We start from the raw sequence: 12,962 nt of genomic DNA, 5'->3' as shown, positions 1-12,962 counted from the left end.
TGAAAGCATAGGAAAAGAGGCAGAACGTCCACAATGATGCACTTGGCCAAAAAGGGCGTATGCGTTTTTTCCTGAATATATTCAGGAAAAAATGCATACGCCCTTTTTGGCCAACCAAGCAAGCTTGCAAAGGAAATCTGCACTACAATGAAGTCTCACTTCCCCCCGGTCAAAAGGGCCATCTGAAAAAAGTGTAAAATCCAGAAAGGCAGGACAGGCCATGGAGAACTGGGAGCCTTGTTATGCTGATGGGCGGGATGTAAATTGCCAAAAGACACTTGGGAGAAGTGTATGGTGTTTCCTAAAACATCTAAAAAACAAAGCAACAGAGCCTAGGGCACTTCCACTTATGGTCCTATAGCTTAGGGAAATTAAATTCAAAAAGACACAGCCACCCCAAAATGGAACGGCTCTGTTTACAAGAACCTCGTTTACAGTACAAGTTCAACATCGAAGAAAGTGAAAACTGGATAAAGAAATTGTGGTATTTACTTACAAAGCAATATCACTCAGCAATGAAATCTATGTCATCAGGCCCTTAGCAGCACAATGAGTGGATTCAGGTATGATGATTCTAACTGAAATAAGTCACACAGAAAAAGAAACATCATAAGATATCACTAACACACGGAATGTAAACTTGGCTACACAGGAACTGAATTACAGAACAGAACAGGGTCTCAAATTTAGAAAACCAACTTATGCTTGCTTAAGGGGAAAGGTGAGTTGGGGTGCTGCATAAAACCAGAGATTGAAATGAGCACAGATAAAGTTCCTTAAGCCAAATATGGAATAGACAAGAGCTACTCCTTGCTCAACGAAATGGACTCAACACCGCATATTAAACGCCTAAGAATGTACCTGACTAGTAAGTATCTTAAAACCTATGGATTGCTATGTCTCCAAAAGAGAATCAAGCGTGTGTACAGGGGCATAAACGCAGCAGTGATAGGATTGGAGAGGTTCGGTGAGCAAATGAAGACCCTTTGAAGTCATATTGCATGGTACCCATTCCACGGGTTTCAACTACCCGGGTTTAAGGTATTCTTCCTTCAGCTAAAACATGCATGTGGAACCCAGAGTATGATCAACCGTGTGAACGGGAGACGTGTTCAAATATGTCTCAGTTTTCCTCCCCTGGTACTCGGGTGCAACATTCCAGATGCTTTACTAACACTCTCCCCACTTGGAGAGTCAGCGCCTTTAACCTCCTGTTTGGCCCAGTTTGCAATTTCTGCGGAAGATGAACAGGAATAGGGAGAACCAATGAGAGACTAGCTGGAGGTGTCTGGATGGGCAAATTTAACTCTCATTTCCCACCAGGAAGAGGAAATAACCAAAGGCTCAGCGTGCCGTGCCGGAACCAGATTAGGGCCTGAAGCCATCCTGCGGTGTTGCGGCCAGCTCACAAGAAAGCGAGTTGAAGAAAGGAGCTCAGGGGCACTGTAATTCACAAACCTGCAGAGTTATAAATGACAGCTATCGTCCAAAAATATACTGAAGTAAGGCTGCCAAGAGGACTTGAAAGTGGGGCAGAATTGCAGGAAACCGATTTCAGGAGGTAGACTGGAATTGCATTGATAGAATAGGAAAAGAGGCAGAACGTCCACAATGATGCACTTGGCCAAAAAGGGCGTATGCGTTTTTTCCTGAATATATTCAGGAAAAAACGCATACGCCCTTTTTGGCCAAATAAGCAAGCTTCCAAAGGTAATCTGCACTACAATGAAGTCTCACTTCCCCCCGGTCAAAAGGGCCATCTGAAAAAAGTGTAAAATCCAGAAAGGCAGGACAGGCCATGGAGAACTGGGAGCCTTGTTACGCTGATGGGCGGGATGTAAATTGCCAACAGACACTCGGGAGAAGTGTATGGTGTTTCCTGAAACATCTAAAAAACAAACCAACAGAGCCTAGGGCACTTCCACTTATGGTCCTATAGCTTAGGGAAATTAAAATCAAAAAGACACAGCCACCCCAAAGTATGGAACGGCTCTGTTTACAAGAACCTCGTTTACAGTACAAGTTCAACATCGCAGAAAGTGAAAAATGGATAAAGAAGTTGTGGTACTTACGTACAATGCAATATCACTCAGCAATGACATCTATGTCATCAGGCCCGTAGCAGCATAATGAGTGGATTCAGGAATGATGATTCTAACTGAAATAAGTCACACAGAAAAAAAAATCATAAGATATCACTAATAAACGGAATGTGAACTTGGCTACACAGTAACTGAGTTACAAAACAGAACAGGGTCTCAAGTTTAGAAAACCAACTTATGTTTGCTTAAGGGGGAAGGTGAGTTGGGGTGCTGCATAAAACCAGAGTTTGAAATTAGCACAGATACCGTTCCATAAGCCAAATATGTAATAGACAAGACCTACCCCTTGCTCAACAAAATGGACTCAACAATGAGGTATCACCTCACACCTGATAGAATGGGCATCATCAGAAAATCTACAAACAAAAATGCTGGAAAGGGTGTGGAGAAAAGGAACACTCTTCCACTATTGTTGGGAATATAAATTGATACAGTCACTATGGAGAACAATATGGAGTTTCTTAAGAAACTAACAATAGAATTACCATATGATACAGCAATCCCTGTACTGGACATATACCCAGACAAAACCATAAATCAAAAAGAGACATTCACCACAATGTTCATTGCATCACTATTTACAATATCGAGGTAATGGAAGCAATCTAAATGCCCACAGACAGACGAATGCATAAAGCTGTGGTACATATATAAAATGGAATATTACTAAGCCATGAAAAGGAATGAAATTGGGTCATTTGTAGAGACGTCGATGGATCTAGAGACTGTCATACAGAGTGAAGTAAGTCAGAAAGAGAAAAACAAATCTTGTATATTCATGCATATATGTGGAACCTAGAAAAACTGTACAGATTAACCATTTTGCAAGGCATAAATAGAGCAACAGATGTAGACAACAAACGTATGGACAACAAGGGGGGAAAGCTGTTGGGGGGGTGGTGGTGGGAGGAGTTGAGAGACTGGGATTGGCATGTATACATTTATATGTATAAAATAGATAACCAATAAGAACCTGCTGTATAAAAATATAAAATAAAATTCAAAATTAAAAAGAAATAAAATTTAAAAAATAAAACAGAAAAAACAATTATTCTCTTCACATACATGTATTTATATGAATAAATTATTTCCATGCTTATATCTGTAAATACAAAAAAGAGGAATAAAACCTACCTTGAATCAAAAACGAAAAAGAGAAAAAAAACACAGAACCCACCAGTTCCACAGAGGAAAACCGTATCAGGGCACTTGCTCCAGTTGTAAACAATTCTGAAGTTGGTCAGTGGTGGGGAATCGTCTCCCATTCAGCCAGCAGCCCCCACGCAACAAGCGTCCTCATTGCAAAGCTGGGGCACCGTGCCGAGGCATCTGTGAGTAAACGTGAGCTGAGCCCCAGGCCAGTTGCTGCTGAACTGTTCCCACCCGTCCCAGGTAAAACACCTGAATATATACAAGGACTTGAAAGCCTAGAGGAAGGGCCATAGAGCCACACGAGTGACAGCATGCCGGCCGACTTGGTACCTGCAGGCCAGCCAGGATGGTTCTGGCCCTGGGTGCTCTTCTGGAAGATTTCCATTTCCCTGCCTGAGATACCCGTCCTGTCCCTGCCCCCACTGCTTTTTTCCTTCCTCACCTCTGCCCAGGGAGAAATTCCAGCAGCAGGTATGGGTGACACATCCTCTTCTTTAGCAGGTGGCAGCATGGCAACTGCTGCAGAAAGTCCAGCAGAGCCCCACTCACACTGGGCCACCCACAAAGCTGTGGCCTCTCACTCCCTCCCACCAGCCCAGCCCCGAGACTGCTGACAGGGCAGAGAAAATGGCGTCAGGCACTGCAGGGGCTCTTGCTGCCTGGAGTGGTATTTATATTGATCTCAACCCAGGCACACCTGGGGAGGGCTGGCCGGCATGGTAAGGCTGCCCAGCTCAGCCAATCATCACCCCTCAGGGGCTCACAGTTGCAGAAAATTGAACTTGCTAAACCGGCCAGGTCCAAGGAACAGGTGTGGGCTCCTGAGAGTCAGGATAGACAAGGGGCTGCAGCTTTGGCTTGTTTTCTAATCATTTTATCTGGCCCATGAGTGGGAGACAACTTCAAGAAAACCCTCTCCTAATGAGAGGAAACCAGGAGTCAGGGAGAGGAGGGGTGGGTGGTGGTTGGAGACAGAGGCCTGGTGCCCCGGGTGCAGTGGAAGTCTCTGGAAGACCAGGTGGAAGGAGGCCACACAGAGTGATGCCCAGGGTCACAGACCTGTCGCAGCTGCTGTTTGTTAGTTCAAGTCCTGCTCTGAGGTGCTCTGTGTCAGCTCTGAGCGACAGGTGAGCTGGGGGTGCTCTGCAATGAGGGCTATGTGCACAGTTCCTGTGTGCCCAGCCCTGCCACGGTACCTGCAAGGGTAGCTCTGTATCCTGGGAGGGGCCTGACCACGAGAGCCCCATGGGCTGGGGTGGGGGTGGGGTACCTGCCCAGGTGAGCTCCATATTCTGGGATTGGTCTGACCACGAGAGCCCCATGGGCTGCTGGGGACCTGGTAAAGGATGTCAGGACAGTCAGTGAAGCCACCGAGGATATACCTCCAGTTGCTCCTAATTCCTACACCCTGCTGGTCATTCTACCAACCACCAGGACATGGTATTCTGTATTAGTCTTCAATGATGCCTTCTTTTGCATTCCATTAGTCCCAGAGTCACAAGAAATTTTGGCTTGTGAGTGGCAGGACTCAACATACAACTAAAACAATACTTCCGGGCCGTCTTGCCCCAAGGGTGCAAAAATTCCCACACCATCTTTGGGGACAGCTTAGCTAAAGACCTAAAAGTTCTACCTCTGGAAAAGGAAATCCTCCTTCAGTACGCAGACGACATTCTGATCGCCAGCCCTACTAAGGAGGCCTCTGAACTACCAAGCCAATAAAGGATAGAAGTTGTCCAAGAAAAAGCTCAAATATCACAGACTGCGGTGACCTGCCTGGGCTTCATTCTCACAGAAGGTCGGAGAAGCCCATCCCAGGAAAGGGAAGAAACCATTTTCAGCCTTACCCCTTTCTAAAACTAGAAGACAGCTTAGGGGTTCCTGGGGAGGCCAGGGTTTGCTGCTTCTGGATCCCTAACTATAGTCTACTAGCTGGGTCTCTATATGAAACACTGAAAGGAAAAGATGATGATCCTTTTGAATAGAATCCAGAAGTGACCTTTCAAGAATGGAAAGAGCAGTCAATTCAGACCCTTGCCATGGAACTCCCTAATTTAGCTAAACCCTTTGACCTTTACATTCCCGGTGAAAGGTGAATCGCCATTGGAGAATTAGTGCAAAAACTGGGACCACTTGAAATGGAACAATGCAAGAATGCCATCCAGGTAGGATAAACTACGGTCACCAAGGGGCTTGGCCCACTGCCACATCTGGCCAAGATACTGGCGGTATCTAAAAACCTGGAAATCAGCAGCCCAAAAGGCCACCTCCCTCCTAAGGGAAAAGGACCCCACGTGGTGATCCTAACCACCAACCATGCCCTGAAGTTGCAGGGTTCGCTCCGTGGGCACACCGACCTCGAGTGAGGAGGCCCTCCAACTCCAACATCCAGAGAGATAACCAGGGGCAACAGGGCACCATGACGACTCGTGTGAACATCACTTGACCTGGAGTTTCTCTCATAAAACAACAAGAGTGTGTCCCAAAAGAGTAGACTACTGCTTGCAGGACTTACTGCACCCAGAGGGGAGCTAATAATCTTGGCGGGGGAACCGTATATCACACTGTCACCATAGAAAAGCCTACAGACACTGTGCTGATGGTGGCCAATAAGACCGGCTGGACTTCTGTTTACTTCAAAAGGCTGTTGACTCAGTAGCCATCATGGTCCTTGATCACCACTGACCCTGGACTGTCTGGGAGTGGAGCGGGCAGGGCTCTGACACCTGGTGCTGTTTGTACATTAATTCAGGGGCCTAATTGAAGAAAGCGCAGACTACTGGTCAGAGCATCTAGGCTGGCAGAAACGGTCAGCCTAAGGTGGCCAAACAAATGTGGGGCGGGGTGAAACCGGCCCCCACAGCGTCTCTGCACATCTCTTTCCTGGACCCTTAAAGGTCATTAGAATCTATAACACTTCCAATGCTGGTGCTCAGGTGGACGAGCAGGGAGGCAGGGGTCCTGGGGACAATCAACGTCACCTGGAGGCTGCTGGGGAGAAGCTCTGACCCTCGCCCCCGGGTATGAGGGCTCCCAACTCAGCACTCAGCAGTTACAGAAGAAGGGTCTGCACCCTCAGCACTCCAAGAATGAGGAACGGGACAAAAGGCAGAGGAGGGGTTTGTCCCCAGCAAAGCCCATTAAAAATCCCTGGGAGATAAAAATAGAATCTGGGCAATAAAGTCAAGTCTAACCTTTTTTATCCTTTGTGCTTTGTCTAATTTCATGTGCTCCTAGGGTCCCGCATGCAGAGGTTCCACACCCGGCACTTCAGACCAGATTTCCTAGTGCAGAATGGCTGGGTCGACACCTCAGCTCCTGGGGCCCAGTGCAGACTCCGCAATATAGAGCCTGAGCTGCAGCCAACCCCGCCCTCGAGAGCTCCGCCCCCTCCCTCCCACTGACTCTGACAGGATCTCTACACAGCAGCCCAGCCCACAGCCCACGGGGTAGTGCATGCTCTCACCTCTCCATTCTCTGATCAAAATATAAAGTTTCCTTTGCTTGTGAACCAAACTCAGTCTCGATCTGTTGGCCCCAATGACACTGGGCAGGGGGACACTTGTTGGGGTCCACTCTGGAGGATCAGTAACAGAAATTGAGACTATTGTAACCTCAATGAACAGATGTGTGAGCCAAACTGTAGTTAACATAGAACAGTGTATAAGGCTCCGGTAAAATAAGATGTTTCTAACACTTCCATTTGATATTTCCATCACTTTATTATAAGCAAGTTCAGTGAAAAGGTTTGTCTTATTTGTCAGGTCAATATTAGAGAAACGAAGTGATTTCTTTCCAAGGATGTACAGCTAATAATCTTGGTTAAACCTTCAATCTTGTTTTAAATGCTTTTCCATTGAAAATGATACCTCTCTTTCAGCTCCCCCATTTCTGAGAAGTATAAAATCTTATAATTTATTATTACCAAAGGGGAAAGGTGGGAGGAGGGATAAATTAACAGTTTGGGATTAACACATACACACTGCTATGTATAAAATAGATCATCAACAAGGAACTACTGTATAGCACAGGGAACTACACTCAACATTTTGCAATAACCTATAAGGGGAAATAATCTGAAAAAGAATAGATATTTTTATTGACATCATCTATCAATGACAGTTAAAGTGTAACCTAAGGGAAGCTGGTGGTGAGTGCTTCTGACCCTGAAGACTTCAATCATCTAAAGTTTGGACTCTGCCTACTTCCCAAGGCCCTTAATGAACATATGTGTAGCCGTAGCTTAAAAAATTCCCCAGTTTGGGTTTCGGGGAGACACTGATTTTGAAAAAGCCCTGGTGTTCTCCTTACATGAATGGGACTCTTCCTACTGCTAAAACATGTCTGTCACACCCAGAGGATGGTATACCATCTGATCGGGAAGAGTTTGGAAAAGGCATCTCATCTCCTCATCTCCTGGTGCTCGGGTTCACCCCTCCAGCGTCTTTACTAACAGTCTCCCCACTTGGAGATGTCAGCACTGTCAACATCCTGTTGCGTACAGTTTGGAATTTGTCCAGAGGATGAAGCGGAAGGATGAGGAACAATGAGAGACAAGTCCTAGGTGTTCAGACAGGCACATGTCACTCTAATTTCCAATCAGGAAGACGAATTGACCAAAGGCTAGGGTTGCCCATGGAAACAGTATAGGGCTTGAGGAAATCCTGCTGCTTTGTGGCCAGTTCCCATAAACACAAGTTGAACAATGGAACTCAGGGGCAGTAAAATTCACGAAACTGCAGAGTTGAAAATACCCATCACTGAAAAATGTCTTGAGGAAAGTCAGAGAAAAGGACTTGTAAGCAAGGGAGAATGGCAGGAAAGGGATTTGAGGAGGTAGAAAGGACTCACCATTAAGCACAAGAAAAGGAGCTGAACATTGCCAACATTGCAGTTGGCCAAAAAGGGTGTATGCGTTTTTTTCTGTATATATTCAAGAAAAGGGCATACACTTTTTTAGCCAACCAAACAGGTGGGCACTGGAAGTCAATACTACAAAAGATATCACTTCGCATCAGTCAGAAGAGCCATCCTCATAAAGCGTAAACAACAGAAATGCAGGACAGGGCAACGAGAAGAGGGAGCCCTGTGAGACTTATAGTGGAAATGTATATTGCCAATGGCCATTCTGGAGAAGTGTATTGTGTTTACTAAAGCATCTAAAAAATGAGCTACAGAGCATAGGGCACTTGCACTCATGGGCGTATATCTTGGGAAAAACAAAAATCGAGAGGACACAGGCACCCCAATGTTTACCCCCTCTCTGTTTAAAAGATCCTCGACTAGGATATAACTTAAATGTCTCTGGAGGGAAAAAATGGATAGAGATGTGTTACTTAGGTAGAATGGAATATTATTCAGCCTGGAAATCAATGAAATATGGCCAGTTGTAACAACTCCGGAGGAGTTACGTATGATCATTCTAAGTGACATAATTCAAAAAGAAAAAGACACATATCATAAGATATCACTTAAAGGTGGAATCCAAAATGGCTACACATGAAATAAATTACAAAACAAAAACATAGTCAAATATGTAGAAAACACGCATAAGGCTGCTAAACGGGAAAGGTGGGGAGGGGTGAGGCATCATCCAGGAGGTTGAAATTAGCAAAGATACCATTCCAAATACCAAACTGATAATCAACAAGGCCTACACGGTAGCTAAAAGAACTGCACTCAGCACACTCAAGTCACCGGAAAAGAATATATACGACTGGTAAGAATCTGAAAAAGAATTTATTGATGTCTCTCTGTACGTGAATCAAGTGGATGTACAGCAGCAAGAAACAGAGCTCTGAAAATCAGCTGTAACCAATATAGTAATAAATTGAAAAAAATAAATGACAGAGAGACAGAGAAAACCTCTTACAACTTTTCCTCAGGGATGGTGATGCAACATGGATTGAACACATCTAGACCCACAGCAGGATGAGACATAAGGCTGGAAACTGCGCTAAGAGAAATGTGAGGTTGGGTGAGGAAATGCACACCCTTTAAAGTAATACTACCTGGTGCCCATTCAATGGGTCCCAAATCTGCAGGTTCAAGGGATCTTCCTACAGCTAAAACATGCATGGAAAACCCAGAGGACTGTACACCATGTGATCGGGAGATGTGTCTAAAATGCAGCTCATTTATCCTCTCCTGGTGCTCCTGTTCACCATTCCAGCCACGTTACTTAGAATCTCCCCACTTGGAGAATCAGCACATTTCAACTTCTGTTTCACACATTTTGCAAATTGTGAGGAGGATGAACGGGAAGAGGGGGAACCAATGAGAGAATAGTTGTAGGGGGTTGGACGGGCACATATCAATCTAATTTCCCATTAAGAATAAGAATTGAAAAAAGGCTCAGCCTGCCTCGCCGGAGCCAAAATAGGGCCTGAAGCAATCCTGTGGGTTTGAGGCCAGCTCACAAAAGAGCAACTTAAAAAATGGAGCTCAGGGTCACTGCAATTCACAAACCTGCAGAGTTATAAATGAAAACTAACGTCCAAAAATATGTTGAGGTAAGGCAAAGAAGAGGATCTGAATGCAAGACAGAATTGCAAGAAACAGATTTCAAGAGATAGATTGGACTCATCTTTAAAGCACATGAAAAGCGGCAGAATTTCGACAATGATGCAGTTGGCCCAAAAGGGCATATGCGTTTTTCCTGATTATATCCAGGAAAAAACGCATACGCACTTTATGGGAAGGAAGCCCATATGGGCAAGCAAGCAATGCAAATGTGCACAACAAAGAAGTCTCATTTCCCACCGGTCAAAAGAGCCATCCTAAAAAATTGTAAAAACCAGAAATGCAGGACAGGCCATGGAGAACAGGGAGCCTTTATACGCTGATGGGCAGTGTGTGAACTGCCGAGAGCCACTCTGGAGAAGTGTATGGTGGTTCCTAAATCATCTAAAAAACAGAGCTACAGAGCATAGGACACTTCCAATCATGGGAGTATATCTAGGGAAGTCTAAAAATCAACAAGAAACAAGCACACCACAGTTTAGGGCTACTCTGTTTACAAGAACCTCAACTTCAGTACACCTTAAATATCCCAGGAAAGAGAACAATGGATAAAGAAGATGTGGTACTTATGTACAACGGAATATCTCTTCACCATGAAATCAATGTAATAAGGCTAGTAGAAGGATAAAGAGTGGATTCAGGTCCGATAATACTACTTGAAATAAGTCAAACAGAAAAAGAAACATATCATAAGATATCACCTATAGAGGGAGGGTAAATATGGCTGCACAAGAAATGAATTACAGAACAGAACAGTGTCTCACATTTAGAAAACACACTTATGTCAGCTTAAGGGGAAAGGAGAGGTGGGGTGATGCATAAAACCAGAGTTTGAAATTAGCACAGATACTGTTCAATAAACCAAATAGGTATTAGACAAGATCTACACCTTGCTCAATGAACTGGCCTCAACACACCCTATACACCACAGAGAAATATATCTGAGTAATAAGAGTCTTAAAACCCATGTATTGATATATCTCCATAAGGGAATCAAGTGTGTGCAGAGCAGCACAAACACAGCAGTGAAAATGAGCTAAACCCCATTATAGAAATAAATTTTAAAAACAAAATGCAGAAACAATGAAAGAGAGAAAAATTCTTACAAAATTCGCTCAGGGGCTGTGATGCAACCTGGATTGACCACATATAAACCCACAGCTGGATAAGACATAAGGCTGGACACTTGGGGCTGAGAGGATTGGTGAGCTTTGGTGAGCAACTGCTGAAAGTTTAATGCAATACTTCATGCTGCTCATTCCAAGGGTCCCAACACTCCAGGTTGAAGGGAATCTTCCTACAGCTAAACCATGCTTGGGAAACCCAGCGACTGGTATACCATATGATCGGGAAAGGTTTCTAAAACGCACCTCATTTTTCCTCTCCTGGGGCTCCGGATCGACATTCCAGCCGCTTTACTAACAACATCCCCACAAGGAGAGTCAATGCCTTTAAGATCTGGTATCGCACAGTCTGCAGTTAGTGCGGAGGATGAATGGGAATAGGGGGAACCAGCGAGAAACTAGCTGTAGCGGTTTCAATGGGCACATGTCACTCTAATTTCACATCAGTAAGAAGAATTAACCAAAGGCACAGCAAGGTGCCCCAGAAGAATAGGGCCTGAAGGAATCGTGTGGTTATGAGGCAAAATCACAAAAATAAGAGCTGAAAAATGGAGCTAAGGGACACTGCAATTCAAAAACCTGCAGAGTTATAAAGGCCAACTACTTTCAAAAAATATACTGAGGTAAGGCTATGAAGAGTCAATGAAAGCAAGGCAGAAATGCAGGAAACCGATTTGAGGAGGTAGACTGGAATTGCATTGAAAACATATGAAGAAAGTCAGAACCTCGACAATGATGCACTTGGCCAAAAAAGGCGTATGCGTTTTTTCCTGAATATATTCAGGAAAAAACGCATATGCCCTTTTTGGCCAAACAAGCAAGCTTGCAAAGGAAATCTGCACTACAATGAAGTCTCACTTCCCCAAGGTCAAAAGGGCCATCTGAAAAAAGTGTAAAATCCAGAAAGGCAGGACAGGCCATGGAGAACTGGGAGCCCTGTTATGCTGATGGGCGGGATGTAAGTTGCCAACACCACTTGGGAGAAGTGTATGGTGTTTCCTGAAATATCTAAAAAACAAAGCAACAGAGCCTAGGGCACTTCCACTTATGGTCCTATAGCTTAGGGAAATGAAAATCAAAAAGACACAGCCACCCCAAAGTTTGGGACGGCTCTGTTTACAAGAACCTCGTTTACGGGACAAGTTCAATATCGCAGAAAGTGAAAAATGGATGAAGAAGTTGTGGTACTTACGTACAATGCAATATCACTCAGCAATGAAATCTATGTCATCAGGCCCATAGCAGCATAATGAGTGGATTCAGGTATGATGATTCTAACTGAAATAAGTCACACAGAAAAAGAAACATCATAAGATATCACTAATACACGGAATGTAAACTTGGCTACACAGGAACTGAATTACAAAACAGAACAGGGTCTCAAATTTAGAAAACTAACCTATGCTTGCTTAAGGGGAAAGGTGAGTTGGGGTGCTGCATAAAACCAGAGATTGAAATGAGCACAGATAAAGTTCCTTAAGCCAAATATGGAATAGACAAGAGCTACTCCTTGCTCAACGAAATGGACTCAACACCCCATATTAAACGCCTAAGAATGTACCTGACTAGTAAGTATCTTAAAACCTATGGATTGCTATGTCTCCGAAAGAGAATCAAGCGTGTGTACAGGGGCATAAACGCAGCAGTGATAGGATTGGAGAGGTTCGGTGAGCAAATGAAGACCCTTTGAAGTCATATTGCATGGTACCCATTCCACGGGTCTAAACTCTCCAGGTTTAAGGGATTCTTCCTTCAGCTAAAACATGCATGTGGAACCTAGAGTATGATCAACCGTGTGATCGGGAGACGTGTTCAAATATGTCTCAGTTTTCATACCCTGGTACTAGGGTGCAACATTCCAGACGCTTTACTAACACTCTCCCGACTTGGAGAGTCAGTGCCTTTAACCTCCTGTTTGGCCCAGTTTGCAATTTCTGCGGAAGATGAACAGGAAGAGGGAGAACCAATGAGAGACTAGTTGGAGGTGTCTGGACGGGCAAATTTAACTCTCTTTTCCCACCAGGCAGAGGAATTAACCAAAGGCTCAGCGTGCCGTGCCGGA

General features: G+C 44.5%; 2 long non-coding RNA genes across 2 annotated transcripts in view; both read right to left on the bottom strand.

Annotated features, from left to right (window-relative positions):
- Nucleotides 1-12,962, bottom strand: part of LOC307181231 — a 526,820-nt gene that overhangs the window by 446,494 nt on the left and 67,364 nt on the right. The window lies entirely within an intron of this gene.
- On the bottom strand, nt 3,292-12,138 carry LOC307181229. Its single transcript, XR_013826183.1, has 3 exons — nt 12,093-12,138; nt 6,721-6,831; nt 3,292-3,431 (listed from the first exon to the last, which is right to left on the bottom strand). It is a non-coding gene; the product is annotated as an uncharacterized lncRNA (long non-coding RNA).

Source organism: Stenella coeruleoalba, assembly GCF_951394435.1.
Source record: "Stenella coeruleoalba genome assembly, contig: scaffold_64, whole genome shotgun sequence".
Classification (NCBI taxonomy): domain Eukaryota; kingdom Metazoa; phylum Chordata; class Mammalia; order Artiodactyla; family Delphinidae; genus Stenella; species Stenella coeruleoalba.
The sequence above is the reverse complement of the archived record's forward strand: the minus strand, read 5'-3'. Positions and strand labels throughout refer to the sequence as shown.